The following is a 13,008-nucleotide window of genomic DNA, read 5'->3' on the forward strand; positions in this document are numbered from 1 at the left end:
GCTGGTCGGCAAGCGCTTAATCTGCAGATGAAGTCAATTTTAAAGCAACATGTCAAGTAAAAAAGAATCTTTTTTTGTGTTTTTTTATTAAATGTTCCTCTGTTTAACCCCTTAATGTACTTTAATCAGCCTTCATTAACTCCTTACTCTCCTCCATTTATTATTATTTTTCTGCTGATTTTTTTTTTTGTTCACTTCTTTTTATAAACTATTAATAATTAAAACCTTTTCTTTGTTTGCTTTGTTCGTTAATATTTTTATACCTTTAAAATAGATTTACACGTTTCACATTGAAAAAAGTGAAAAATTAAAAAAAAATAAGTTTATTTAATTTGTAAATAACTTTTCAATGCTTTGTACTATTGCTGACAGCTGTAAACAAAACAGTTGCGGTAGGTATTAGTAATTGATATTGGCGAGTACTAAAAAAAAGTATCAGTACTGGTACTCCTAAAAACATGGTATTGCTGTATCCACAGGGCTTTTTTTCAGCAGGAATGTGGGGGGACGCAGTTCCGGCACCTCCAGCACTGACTGTATGTAATAGTAAGGGGTGCTGGGGTGTGCTGCATGGTCTATTTATGCTGGTTGCTGGGGGATCTATTCTAGATGGAGGGGATCTATTTTTGCAGGGGGGTCTATTGTTGCTGGTGGGGACCTATTGTTTCAGGGGCTGGGCCCTATATTACTTGGGGGTCAGTTATTGCTGGGAGAGATCTACTGTTGAGGGATGGATCTATTGTTGATCTGTAGTTGCTGCTGGGGGGGGATTCTGTTTCGGGTGGTCCATTGTTGTTGGGGGGGGGGGGTCTATTGTTGCTGGTTACAGTGGACCTATTTTACTGCTTTTTCTGTTATCATTAACACATTCCATATAAATTACTGATCAGCACAAAATACTTGGTTCTGTATTCTCTAAAAGGGCAGTATGGGAGGTGGGTAGAGGGTGGAACCAAGAAATGGTGCTCGGAGGTGGGTAGGGGCGGAGAAAATGAGGAGTTCCTGCACCTTTTCTCTGAGAAAAAAAAGCCCTGTTTATCCCTAATAGAAATTGAAAAAGCTGAAGTTAGAAGCTGATTGGCTACCATGCACAGCTGTACCAAATTTTAGCAAATCAACCCTATTGTCTTCTTATATTTCAAAAGACTGGAAAACCATTCTCTGTACTGCAATTAGTAATTGAAGTAAAATTGTGTTGGATTAAACTTCTGTGCCCTATTGATAAGTTAAGCTGCCTGTGGATGGTGTTTAGTTAGCAGGTGACCATACTGTCTTGACAGACTGAATCTACAGAGATGTTAATGTATAAAACAGCATTTGAAACAGAACACCAAATATCCCAAAGGCAATTTTACATTTTTGTAAAGCCTGTATTCTACAATGCAAAGTAAGTAAACAATAAAACTACCACTTACTGAATGAAAAAAACAAGTTAAAATTCTAGTCAAATTTTACCATGAATTGCTATTTTCATTAAGTGCATTATAAAACATTAATTCATGTTGAAATGTTTAATTTAAAAGTATTAAATCATTAATGAATACAGGAGTTGAGTCTTTTTAAACACACGATGACAATATGTGACATTTCTTCTGCAGTCAAATGAAATGCATTTTCTTGTGAATATTAATTAGCCATTGTTTAAATGTTTAATTTAGTTTAGTGAATGGATAATTTTATGACAAATGAAGATGCAGAGACAAAAGACTTCTGAATAATCCTGCTAATATCATGCAGACACATGTTGATTCTGCCTAAATTTGCAGTAAACATGAAAGAATATTAAAGTAAAACTTTAACAAAAGGAAAAAGAGAGAAAAGAAATATTGCATTGTAGCGCACAATGGCTATATTATAAATGTACCGGCAAAAAAACCTTTCACAAAAACTATTATGTTCTCACAGCAGGGTCCTATATTACAGTTGGATGATGTCACATCACTTTAGTGACAAGTAAAGAAAATATTGACTATAAAAGGAATGAAGCGGATTGGCCTAAAGTAACATTAGTTTGGAACCCAACATCTTCTTTGTTCTGCCACCATCATTTTTTCCCTTGACTTGCATGGCTGTTATCATAATTAATCATCCTAATGTATTCTTCTATAACAGTAGTCTCCAATGCGGCCCTTTTCTTGCTTTTATCCTGCCCATAGGGCAGTGATGGCGAACTTTGGCACCCCAGATGTTTTGGAACAACATTTACAATGATGCTCAACTACACTGCAGAGTGTATGAGCATCATGGGAAATCATGGGAAATAGTTCCAAAATTAGTTCCAAAATTAGTAGTAGTAGTTCCAAAACATCTGGGATGCCAAGGTTCGCCATCACTGCCATAGGGGAACTATTTTTATCCACTGTTACCAACAACGGGGCATAATTCCCCCCACTGACACCAATGAAGGGGCAGAATTCCTCCCAATAACACCAAAGATGGGACACAATTCCTCCCAATAAAACCAAAGATGGGACACAATTCATCCCAATGAAAATTGGATTTCATGTCAAAGTCCTGAAAAGGACAGAAGCAATAAAACGAAAGGAAGGCTGGTAGTTGCCATAGATTGCAGTCAGTGTTAATTTTGGCAGCAAATTTCGATTTAATTTTAGTCTTTTTGACTAAAATGCCATTTTATTTTTAGTCCCATTTTAGTCATCTGCAATTGTTTTAGTTTTAGTCTAATTTAGTGGACTAAATCTGCAGTACATTTTAGTCGACTAAAATGCCCTACATTTTAGTCGACTAAAATTGAATGGGTTTAGTTAAATTGTAATGCATTTTTTAAGCATTTCTCTAGAATTTCCAACCCTTGTTATATACTCCTGGAGTAAAAAATGGTAATATGTTATTATTTATGGTATTAAGGTTTCAACAAACTCACAGATACAGATTCAGCCCCTCTGGATGGTCTGAGCAGGCCTGTAATGCACAGTACTCTGGACGGTGGTCTGAGGAGGCCTGTAATGCTACACAGTGCTCTGGATGCCGGTGGTCAAAGGAGGCCTGTAATGCACACACAGTGCTCTAGACAGTGGTCACTCTGAGGGATGGCCTGAAATACATAGTGCTCTGGACGGTCATGACTCGTGACTCGTGAGTCGGGACTCAGGAGGCCTGTAATGCATAGTGCTGCTCTGGACATTTGTCTGTGGACTTATGCCCTGAACACACAGTCGGATTTTCCGATGGAAAAAGTGCGATCGTGTTGTGTGGTTGGAAATTCCGATCGCGTGTGGGCTCCATCTGACTTTTTCCGTCTGAATTTCCGACACACAAAGTTCAGAGCAGGATATAAAATTTTCCGACAACAAAATCCGATCGTTTAAAATTCCGAACGTGTGTACACAAATCCGATGCACAAAGTGCCATGCATGCTCAGAATAAATTAAGAGCCGAAAGCTATTGGCTACTGCCCCATTTATAGTCCCGACGTACGTGTTTTACGTCACCACGTTCAGAACGATCGGATTTTCCAACAACTTTGTGCGACCGTGTGTATGCAAGACAAGTTTGGCCCAAAATCCATCGGAAAAAATCTGATGGATTTTGTTGTCGGAATGTTCGATCAATGTCCGACCGTGTGTACAGGGCATTAGAGGCCTATAATGCTGGCTGCACACAGTCGCTTGCTTGCTGGGAGCGGAAGTAGGTGGAGCTCCATGGAAACCGGAAGTTAGTTCATGAGGGTAAATGTCACTGCTTCACATTTTCATTTAACATTCATGTAAAATGTTTGTGTTTTTAAAATATTTTATATTTTTGCTAAAGTTAAGGACTACTATTATTATACAGGATTTATATAACGCCAACAGTTTGCACAGCGCTTAAAGCGGTAGTAAACTGTGGCTGTTTTGTTTAAAAAAAACAAAAAAAACACCTGCAACACTTGCATCGCATACTTGCACATTATGAAATACTTACCTTGGAACGAAGCCCTCCAGCACTGTGCTGTCACAGTTGAGAGGGCTGACATCTTCCCCTGGTCTTCCTTCTGGGTTTGTGTGCACCGGCTATGACTTTACTCCCGTGCATGCCCGCGTTAGCGTTTGGTTGCGGCAAGAAGCTCTGAAGGTTCGGCAAGGTATGGGGACCTTCAGAGTGCATGCATCGCTGACGTAACTGGCTGCATCCAGGGTGAATATTTCCTAAACGGTGCATGTTTAGGAGATATTAATTTTACCTACAGGTAAGCCTTATTATAGGCTTATCTGTAGGTAAAACTTACCAAGCGGGCTTTACTATCGCTTTAAGGATGGTTTTGTAGTTAAGTGTGTGGTTGTGTTGAAAAGTGTTTTTTTTTTGTGTTACTGCTGTTGTAAAGAGTACCTGGAGAAATCCTGCATGTTTACAAGGGCATTAAAATACAAGGTCTGTTCGGAAAATCTCCAGCCATGTAATATGAAAAATAGAGACAGTTCTTGAATGAGATACAAGAAACACAGTATTGTATATAGGACAATGATGCCTCAGTCCCCTTCAAAGAGACCTCACACACTTCTTCCACTGGGATGACTGAGTCTTCGTTTCCAAATCATAGCCGTAAACTCACGATTCATCTCCAGTAATGACCTAACTGAGGAGGTCTGGTTCATTTGCAATGGTTTGAATCAAATCATTAGCAACTGCAGCACGATGTTCCCTATGCTCTGGTAACAGAAGCCGCAGAACAAATTTTGCCATGACATATTTCATACCAAGATCTTGCATCAAAACCTCGGACACTGTCGGTTTTTGGAATCCCCCAGATCAGCTTCTAGTTCTGGCACTGTTTTTGCGCTGTACCCATGGCATGGTCCTTGAAAGCCATCTGAATAGTTTCCACAGAGGAATGTGGAGGTCCACCACAAAAAAAAAAAAAAAAAAAAAAAAAAAATTGCACCAAAAAATCCCTAAAAAATTGGAGGAAAAAAAAAAAAAATTAACTTACCTGAAATGGCTGTTGCTAGGCAGTCTTTCTAATCTGCTTCTTCCTACGCCGCGGTGATGTTCTGTCTTCTCCTCCCCATGTTGTCTTCTGGGGAATGGGGCGCGGTGTGTTATGGGAACTGTGTGTATCCCACAACACATCGGGTCCCATTCACAAAGCGCTGCGCGACTTGCGCATGCGCAGTAGGAAACGGGCAGTGAAGCCGTAAGGCTCCACTGCCTGTTTCCCTTAGTTAGGATGGCGGTGCCAGGACCCAAGAGCCGAGAGACGGGTCGGCCTCAGGCGGCCGAAATCGCGGGCACCCAGGACAGGTAAGTGTACTTATTTAAAGTCAGCAGCTACAGTGTTTGTAGATGCTGACTTTTAAATTTTTTTTTTCCCGGCCGGAACACCCCTTTGATGCAATATTTGATGCAGATTTGTTGCTCTACTTGCTAAGTCAATTTAAATGTGTCGGCCACACAGTATAAATACTCACTCAACAGCATCTAGCGCCCCCCACTGACTAGTATAGTGAAGTCATCAGTGTTTACACATGCGTATTCCAGTCCACTCTCCATTGATGTCATGTAAACTGTTCTCGTTATATTAACAATGGCTAGACTTTTTTTCGGATAGACCTCGTATTATCTTTTCTTATTTATCTTATATTCACTCCTCTTTAATAGGGTTTTCATCTGTGTGTTTTTTATTTGTCTAGTAAACATAGGAATTATATTATTAAAGTGTTACTAAACCAAAACAGTAATATCAGTCTGTATAAGCAGCATAGCATGCTTGTTATACCCACTGTGGAACCCAAGGGCTTAATCCTCCGTATTGTGTAAAAAGGCTGTTTGATCCTGTCTACTTACTGTCCCCAGTCCATCTGCTGATAGTACAAAGTCTTGGAGGCACTCTGCACATGCTCAGTTTTTAATCCTTTGGAGGATGCATGTGGTTGGCACAGGGACAATCAGTAGACACGTGCATGACAAAAAAAAATGTGTTTTGTTTAGTTTAGATTTGTTAATCTAGTTATTTTGTTTTGGTAAATTCGGTTGATCCGTTCAATTAGTATTCGGGAATTCATTTTATGTCTTTTCCAATTTTCTTTGAATTTACTGATTTATTTTGATAAATTTTGAATCGGCCAAATCGAAAACTTTAGATTTTTTTTTTTTCCGTTTCGAATGTGGCAAAGTGAACAAACAAAAGAAAAACCTTCATCAAATGATTACAATGGCTCTTTAAATCACCTTTGGCTTAACTAAAACAGCATTATTTTGAAATGGTACTCTAATAACACACACAGTCTTTGATTTCAGAATCATGTTTACAGTTCGAATTCGACTGGAACTCGATATAAAATTTGATTCGAATTTCAATTCGAATTTCGGAAATTCAGATGAAATTATTTTGTTATTCGGAGCATTCCATAAGCTTTGTTTGAACTGTAATTTGGGTATTCGGATATATCCGAATCTCCAAAAAATGAAAAATTTGTTTGAATATTTATTCGGAACGAAACCAATCGGCTCTACCAATCAGCACTGTCCAGGCAGAGAGTCAGGGGTCATGCGCCTCATAGGGTAGTCAGAGAAGAATGAAAACCCCTCCTGCAAGCTTTAACTAGACACTGATAGAAGTAACAAGACTGCTATATACTGCTGATGAGAAAAGGTATTTAGCAGTTTATATTTACTAAAATAATAACATTTCCATGTTCTGTGTACTGTGGGAAACCAGATAAAGTGAATGCAGGGTCCTGGGTTTAGTAACACTTTAACATGGACAGAAACTGTAAAAATGATACGAAAGATTTTTTTTTAAGATAACCTGTCAATTGTTATCTTTTGTAGGTGGTGATGTATATAAGGCCCTGAAATTCCATGGAAATATACTTATAGAGAATGAATCTGCTTCATAATGGAATGAAGGACAAAAAGGATACGGAATGGTAACATATCTTTTCAGTGAAAAGGGATGCTAAATGTATGGAAAGGAAAGTGATGGTTTCTTTGATCCAATTTCTTAACTTTTTCTAAATAAGTTCCAATTTTGCAGAACGTTGTGGATCTTAGGAAACCAAGCATGACTTTATCGAAAGATGAAAAAATTTGGTGAGGTTTTGGAGAACAGAGTGCGCTTACTTGTCCAGATCTAAAGATGTTGAGAATTATGTATTACAGCTTTAATTTGTTTGGAGCATATATTACAAAATGACATCAAGACTTGCTTTTTTTTGCTATACGAAACGGTCACTTTCCTTTTCGAAATCCCGTATGCATAATATTCATATGGAACTTTTGTTAAGACAGAGCAAGGTACAATAGCCAAAAGTTCAATTTTATTGAAATGCTTCTAATTAGCTGCTATGGGTCATTTGACTTTGTACATTGCTCATTTCTTACTAAATAAGTAAAACAATTGGGAAGAAAACTCTTTGAGGTGTCCTTGCACTGCATATAAATAAAGTATGATGAGGGCAATGGCTGATCATTGGTTTTCTAGATCAGTGGTTCCCAAGTACCAACAACAGGCCATGTTTAGGGAGTTTCCAGTAGCCTCCCTGACGGTTTTCCCGAGTGTGGCTCGGGGTTAAAATTCAGGACCATTAGCTTTAACCCCGAGCCACACTCGAGATTACATTGCAGGATCCTGGTGTGGCTTTACTTACCTTGTCCCCGGGATCCTGCGATGTCCCCCGCTGTGTCTGCAGGCTCCGTCCTCCTCCGAAGCCTCTCCTTGCCAGGCTCCATTCCCTAAGAGCGGCGCGACGCACGGGGGCGGAGCCTGGCGGCAAATTCAAAAAATTGTAAAATCATAACACATACAGTACTGTAATCTTACAGATTACAGTACTGTATGAAATTATTTCACATCCCTTTTGTCCCCAGTGCTTTGGGCCATGCCCTGCATGCAGTTTTATGTTATATATACTGTTCTTTCTGCCTGAAAACTGGAGATTGTCCATAGCAACCACAAAGTGTCCCTTTACATCAAAAGTGGCTTTAGACCAGCTAGAAAACAGCAATAGTAAATTAGAACACTTGCAGAATTGAGCAATAGTGAATTGTGGGGAAATTTATTTTATTATTATTTATTTTATTTTTTTTTTACTACTTATTTTTATTTATTATATTATAATTTATGTTTTTGTGTTTCAAACTTTATCATACCCGGGATATCTACTAGACTCTTGTTTGGACAGATTTAAGTGTGTTATTACTAAGAATTACAGACCTACAATATAAAACGCCAAATTTCCATGCAAAATAATTGTACCGCTTTCAGCACCTAAAATCCAAAATAATCATACCACCAGGGAGGTTAAAAGGTAACTCCACTTTCGGGGAAAAAAAATAGCAAATACAAAAAAAAGAATAAAGTGTATACACTTGCGACTAAACTCATATTGTAATTGACGGTTATCAAAAATTACTTTTCCTTTTCAATCTGCAGCACTGTAATTTTCTGTAAAATGCAATGCAATATGGCTACCTGGAGGTGTTCTGTACACAGAATGGGTACAGAACACCCCCCAGAAACATCATTTCCTGCTTGTGTGATTGGCTCACTGATATTCGCAAAAGTCTGCACTAGGATGCAAGTCAGATTTTTGGCATCCCCTGCAACAAAAAATTCATTTTGGTGATATACTTCCAATAGGAAATCACGTCTAAAGGGATGCAGAGCCCGCATCCTTCTTCATTAGAGCAGATACAGAAGCTGATTGATAATTATGAAACCACTCCCGTTAGATTCACTTTCCACATGGACACAAACACACAGGGATTTCTCCAGAATAACAAAAGGTAGGACTCTGCAACAATGTTTGTTAAACTCCTTGTACTGTACATAGATCACCCAGAGGGAAATGTTTTTTCCTCAATAAAAGTGGAGTTACACTTTAAGGGCTTCTTCACACATGTGATTGGGGAGTAGTAAAATCATGGTTTTACTGCAACCACTCGTCTGAACACTAAACATACATACAGCTCATGGCTGTACACATGCTGTGCCAATATATAAGCAGCATGTAGCTTTCCGCAGGCAGTGCCGAAGTCTAACGCAACTAAGGCAGTTCTATGGGGCCACCCGAAACGACATCGCAATTATGGGGTTAATTCAAGTGGTGAGAAGGTGTAATATCAGAGCATGGATCACTTTCCTGAGGAGTGGAAGTCCCTGCCACAATTGTAAACAAGCCCTTAGATTACATAGCTGCCAAAAATATGAAGTCATTGACATTCATTTAAAGAGGAAGTAAACCATCTATAAAAAAAAAAAAAAAACACCCTGCAGGACAAAGGCATAATGAGCTAGTATGCATAGCATACTAGCTCATTATGAATTACTTACCTGAGATCAAAGCCCCCGAATCGACCTTCGTTCACCTCCTCCGTAGCCGCCATGATATCCGGAGTGACTTCCGGGTATCGCTGCTCCGGCGCTGTGACTGGCCAGAGCAGCGATGGCATCACTCCGGCGAATGCGCGCGGGAGCCGTCAGTGACGGCATGATTGCCTTCACTAACGTCACGCTCAGTGCGCCTGCGTCGTTGTCTGCGGCGCGCATGCACCATAGACATCGGTGCACGTTTTTAGGAAAATATCTCCTTAACCGTTTAGGTTAAGGAGATATTTCTTGCACCTACAGGTAAGCCTTAATCTAGGCTTACCTGTAGGTTAAAGTGGTCTGTAAGGGTTTACAACCACTTTAAAGCACTTGTGCAAGATTAGAGGAATCCTGAAAAATGCCCTGTGGGGGTAGTGGAGGACTGGGGTTGGGAACCACTATTCTAGATCATCAGTTTTTCTTTTGTTTTTTTTGGGGGGGGGGGGGGCTGAATGTGATTTGCCTGCTCCCTAAATCTGGCTGCCACCCATCAACCAATCACCTCCATCCCCTCATGGAGAACTATCCCAATGTGTCATTTTTGCTTGTATTTTTTTATACTTACCTTTTCCAGATGTCTTCAGGTCAGCCTCGTCACAAGCTGCGTCCTTTTCCTTTTCGGATCCTTTCCCAGTGGTGAGTAATCCCAAATGATGTTGCTGACATGATGACGTGCAACATTTCACTATGAATGCAGGGCACTGTGGTGTCACCCACTCAAGATGGATCCATGAATCCCCACACTCACAGGATGTCCTCAGTCTTCTAGGTTGGAAGATTGAGGACATCTGGTGAAGAAAATAAAGTACTGCAGGAGACAGTGTCGTGGAGGAGGAGGTTATTTTGAAACTTCCTGGTGGACCGTTTTAAAAAATAAACATTTAGCTCAGATTTGGGCTTTATTCACCCAAAGCCAGGAAAATGGCCTCATCTAAATAAAATAAAAAAGTTGATCAAGTTTATTGCAGACTTCAGGAATATGAAGACAACAGGCCAGCTGACTCTATGTGGAAGACTAGTGATTTTGTTGTTATAAGCTTATTTGCATGACAACAAGTCACAGTCTGCCTCAGAGCGCCCAGCAATCTCACCGCCTCAGGAGAGCATGGGAAGGAAATACTCCAGAGGACAGGAATCTTCACAACGTATGATCAAAATGTAATGTTCTCCACTAAAAATGAGGCTTCTCACACTGAGATATGCATTGCTGCCTGTTTGCTATTTCCACATGAGAAGAAATAGATATCTACAGGTTTAGTGTGTGAGGTATTTGGTGCCTTGGGGCAGCAACTTTAACCCTTTATTGTGTTTGAATTGAATGAATGGCATTTTTGTACATGTTTTCTTGGTTTTTATGCTCAGAACTAAAACAAGTATGTGTTTTCTCTTTTTAATCAAGTTAACAATATATATTGCATATGGATGTTTCCTATTTACCACATGTAGCAAGCAGGGTCAAGCCTACTTTCCACTACTTCTGCTGAGTCATTTGCTGTTTTGTTGTAAAAAAGTCTGAATACCCTACAGAATTTGATCAACTGCTATTATTATCCATTTTCAACACAGATAAATGAGACAGAGGAAGCAAATACTGTATATCTCATATTAAAATTTAGGAAATAACTACATCCCTACATGTTTATATAGAGACCTTTGTGTTTTCCATTAGACTGAGCCAATCTTCCTGCTTAACAACTTTACCCCTTTAATGACCAGGCCATTTTTTGCAATACGGCACTGCATTACTTTAACTGACAATTGCGCGGTCATGCGACACTGTACCCAAATAAAATTGATGTCCTTTTTTTCCCCACAAATAGAGCTTTCTTTTGGTGGTATTTGATCACCTCGGCGGTTTTTATCTTTTGCACTTTAAACAAAACTTTTGAAAAAAAAACAATATTTTTTACTTTCTGCTATAATACATATCCAAAAAAACAAATGTATATATATATATATATATATATATATATATATATATATATATATATATATATATATATATATATATATATATACACACACACACTAATTTCTTTATCAATTTAGGCCAATATATATTCTTCTACAAATTTTTGGTAAAAAAAGTCCCGATAAGCGTATATTGATTGGTTTGCGCAAAGGTTATAGCGTCTACAAACTATGGGATATATTTATGGATTTTTCTCTTTTTTTAATTGTTTTTACTGGTAATGGCGGCGATCAGCGATTTTTAGCAGGACTGTGACATTGCGGTGGACCAAATCTGACCTTAAGTGACACTTTTTGGGGACCAGTGACACCAATACAATGATCAGTGCTAAAAAAATGCACTGATCATTGGATAAATGACGCTGGCAGGGAAGGGGTTAACATCAGGGGTGCTCAAAGGGTTAAGTGTGTTCCCTCAGTGTGTTTTCTAACTGTGTGAGGGAAGTACTGACAGGAGGAACACAGAGATCGCTGTTCCAGATTACTAGGAACAGAAGATCTCTGCATACTTTCCTGCCAGAACGGGGATCTGCCTTGTTTACCTAGGCAGATCCCCATTCTGCCTCTCTGTGAAACAGTTGCGGGTGGCCAGCGGACATTGCCAGACCTGCTGATTGGCTCCCTCTCCGTGCAGCGGGCACGTGCGTGCACCCACAGTATCTATTGCATGACACAACGTACAGATATGTTGTTTTGCCCAATAGAGCCGCCCTGCCGCAGTATATATGAGGTGGGTGGTCTTTAAGTGGTTAGACTTTATGAACCAGTTAAAAGAGTGGATTAGCATTTGCATAGCAGAAGCCCAGCTTCTGAATTATACATGGTAGCTAAAAAATGCATTATTCCATATATTAATGCTATAAAAAAAAATCACTAAAATAACCATGGCAACGTACTATTTGCCATAGCGACCCTAAAATGTTCACTTTGTTTTTCTCTTGCAAAGCAAGTATTGATGTTCGTACATTTGTCTCTTAAATCGAAAAACTATCTATACTGCCCTCAAAGCTGCCAGATCTTTTATGTTTCAACAGTCATTTTCCATGGTTGGTGTGAATCTGACGACGAGGGAAATACAGATAGCTGTGATGGCATAAAAAAAATCTACACTGTGATATGGAGCCATTGTGAGTCATCAATACAAAACCTAACAATTGAGAAAGTATTTCATAAATATTCTGATGTCCTTGATAGCATGAATAGATATTTGTGTTTTCTGCTTAGCACTGAGGCGAATATATCTGAAATAATTTCCTTCAGTGGTCAACTATATATAGCTGAATAATAAAAGGATTGGTGGTAGGCAGATTCTTATTTGAAAGCCCAGCATGCTCTGCAGACAATACATTTTGGAATTTCCCTGTAAGAATATTGACCTATAAAATAAAAACTTCCTACAACTAATACAAAATTATACAAAGATCAGTTTATAAACTTGTAACATTTAAAAATTAAGATTGGCCAACAACTATTTTCATGAATTTTTTAAAAGATAAATAAATAAAGTAAAATTTCAGTAGTGAGCTCCTCCCGGCTCTGCAGCATCATACTAATTGTATCTCAGTAACTCTGTGTGGTTGAGATTTGCGTAAGCACTGCATGGCTTGTCAGGTCTCTCTATTGCTAAAAGTTCCAATCAGAATTGTGTACTTGATCTACCACATCCAATGCAGGGCTATTGTTCTTAATAACATCAAGATCCTAGACCAGTGATGGCCAACTTTGGC

The 13,008-nt window shown here is 39.0% G+C and overlaps 1 long non-coding RNA gene across 2 annotated transcripts in view; it reads left to right on the forward strand.

The window, feature by feature from the left end:
- The window catches only part of LOC141131308 (uncharacterized), a 280,037-nt gene extending 269,918 nt beyond the window's left edge, over nucleotides 1–10,119 (forward strand). The window contains exons 6-7 of one of the 2 annotated variants that reach the window (XR_012242735.1): nucleotides 6,772–6,869; nucleotides 9,885–10,119. This is a non-coding gene — a long non-coding RNA (uncharacterized lncRNA). Of the gene's footprint in view, nucleotides 1–6,771; nucleotides 7,031–9,884 lie in introns of those variants that run through there. The other variant, XR_012242734.1, reaches the window with a different exon arrangement.
- Nucleotides 10,120–13,008: the final 2,889 nt, after the last annotated feature.

Source organism: Aquarana catesbeiana, linkage group LG03, assembly GCF_042186555.1.
Source record: "Aquarana catesbeiana isolate 2022-GZ linkage group LG03, ASM4218655v1, whole genome shotgun sequence".
Taxonomy (NCBI): Eukaryota; Metazoa; Chordata; class Amphibia; order Anura; family Ranidae; genus Aquarana; species Aquarana catesbeiana.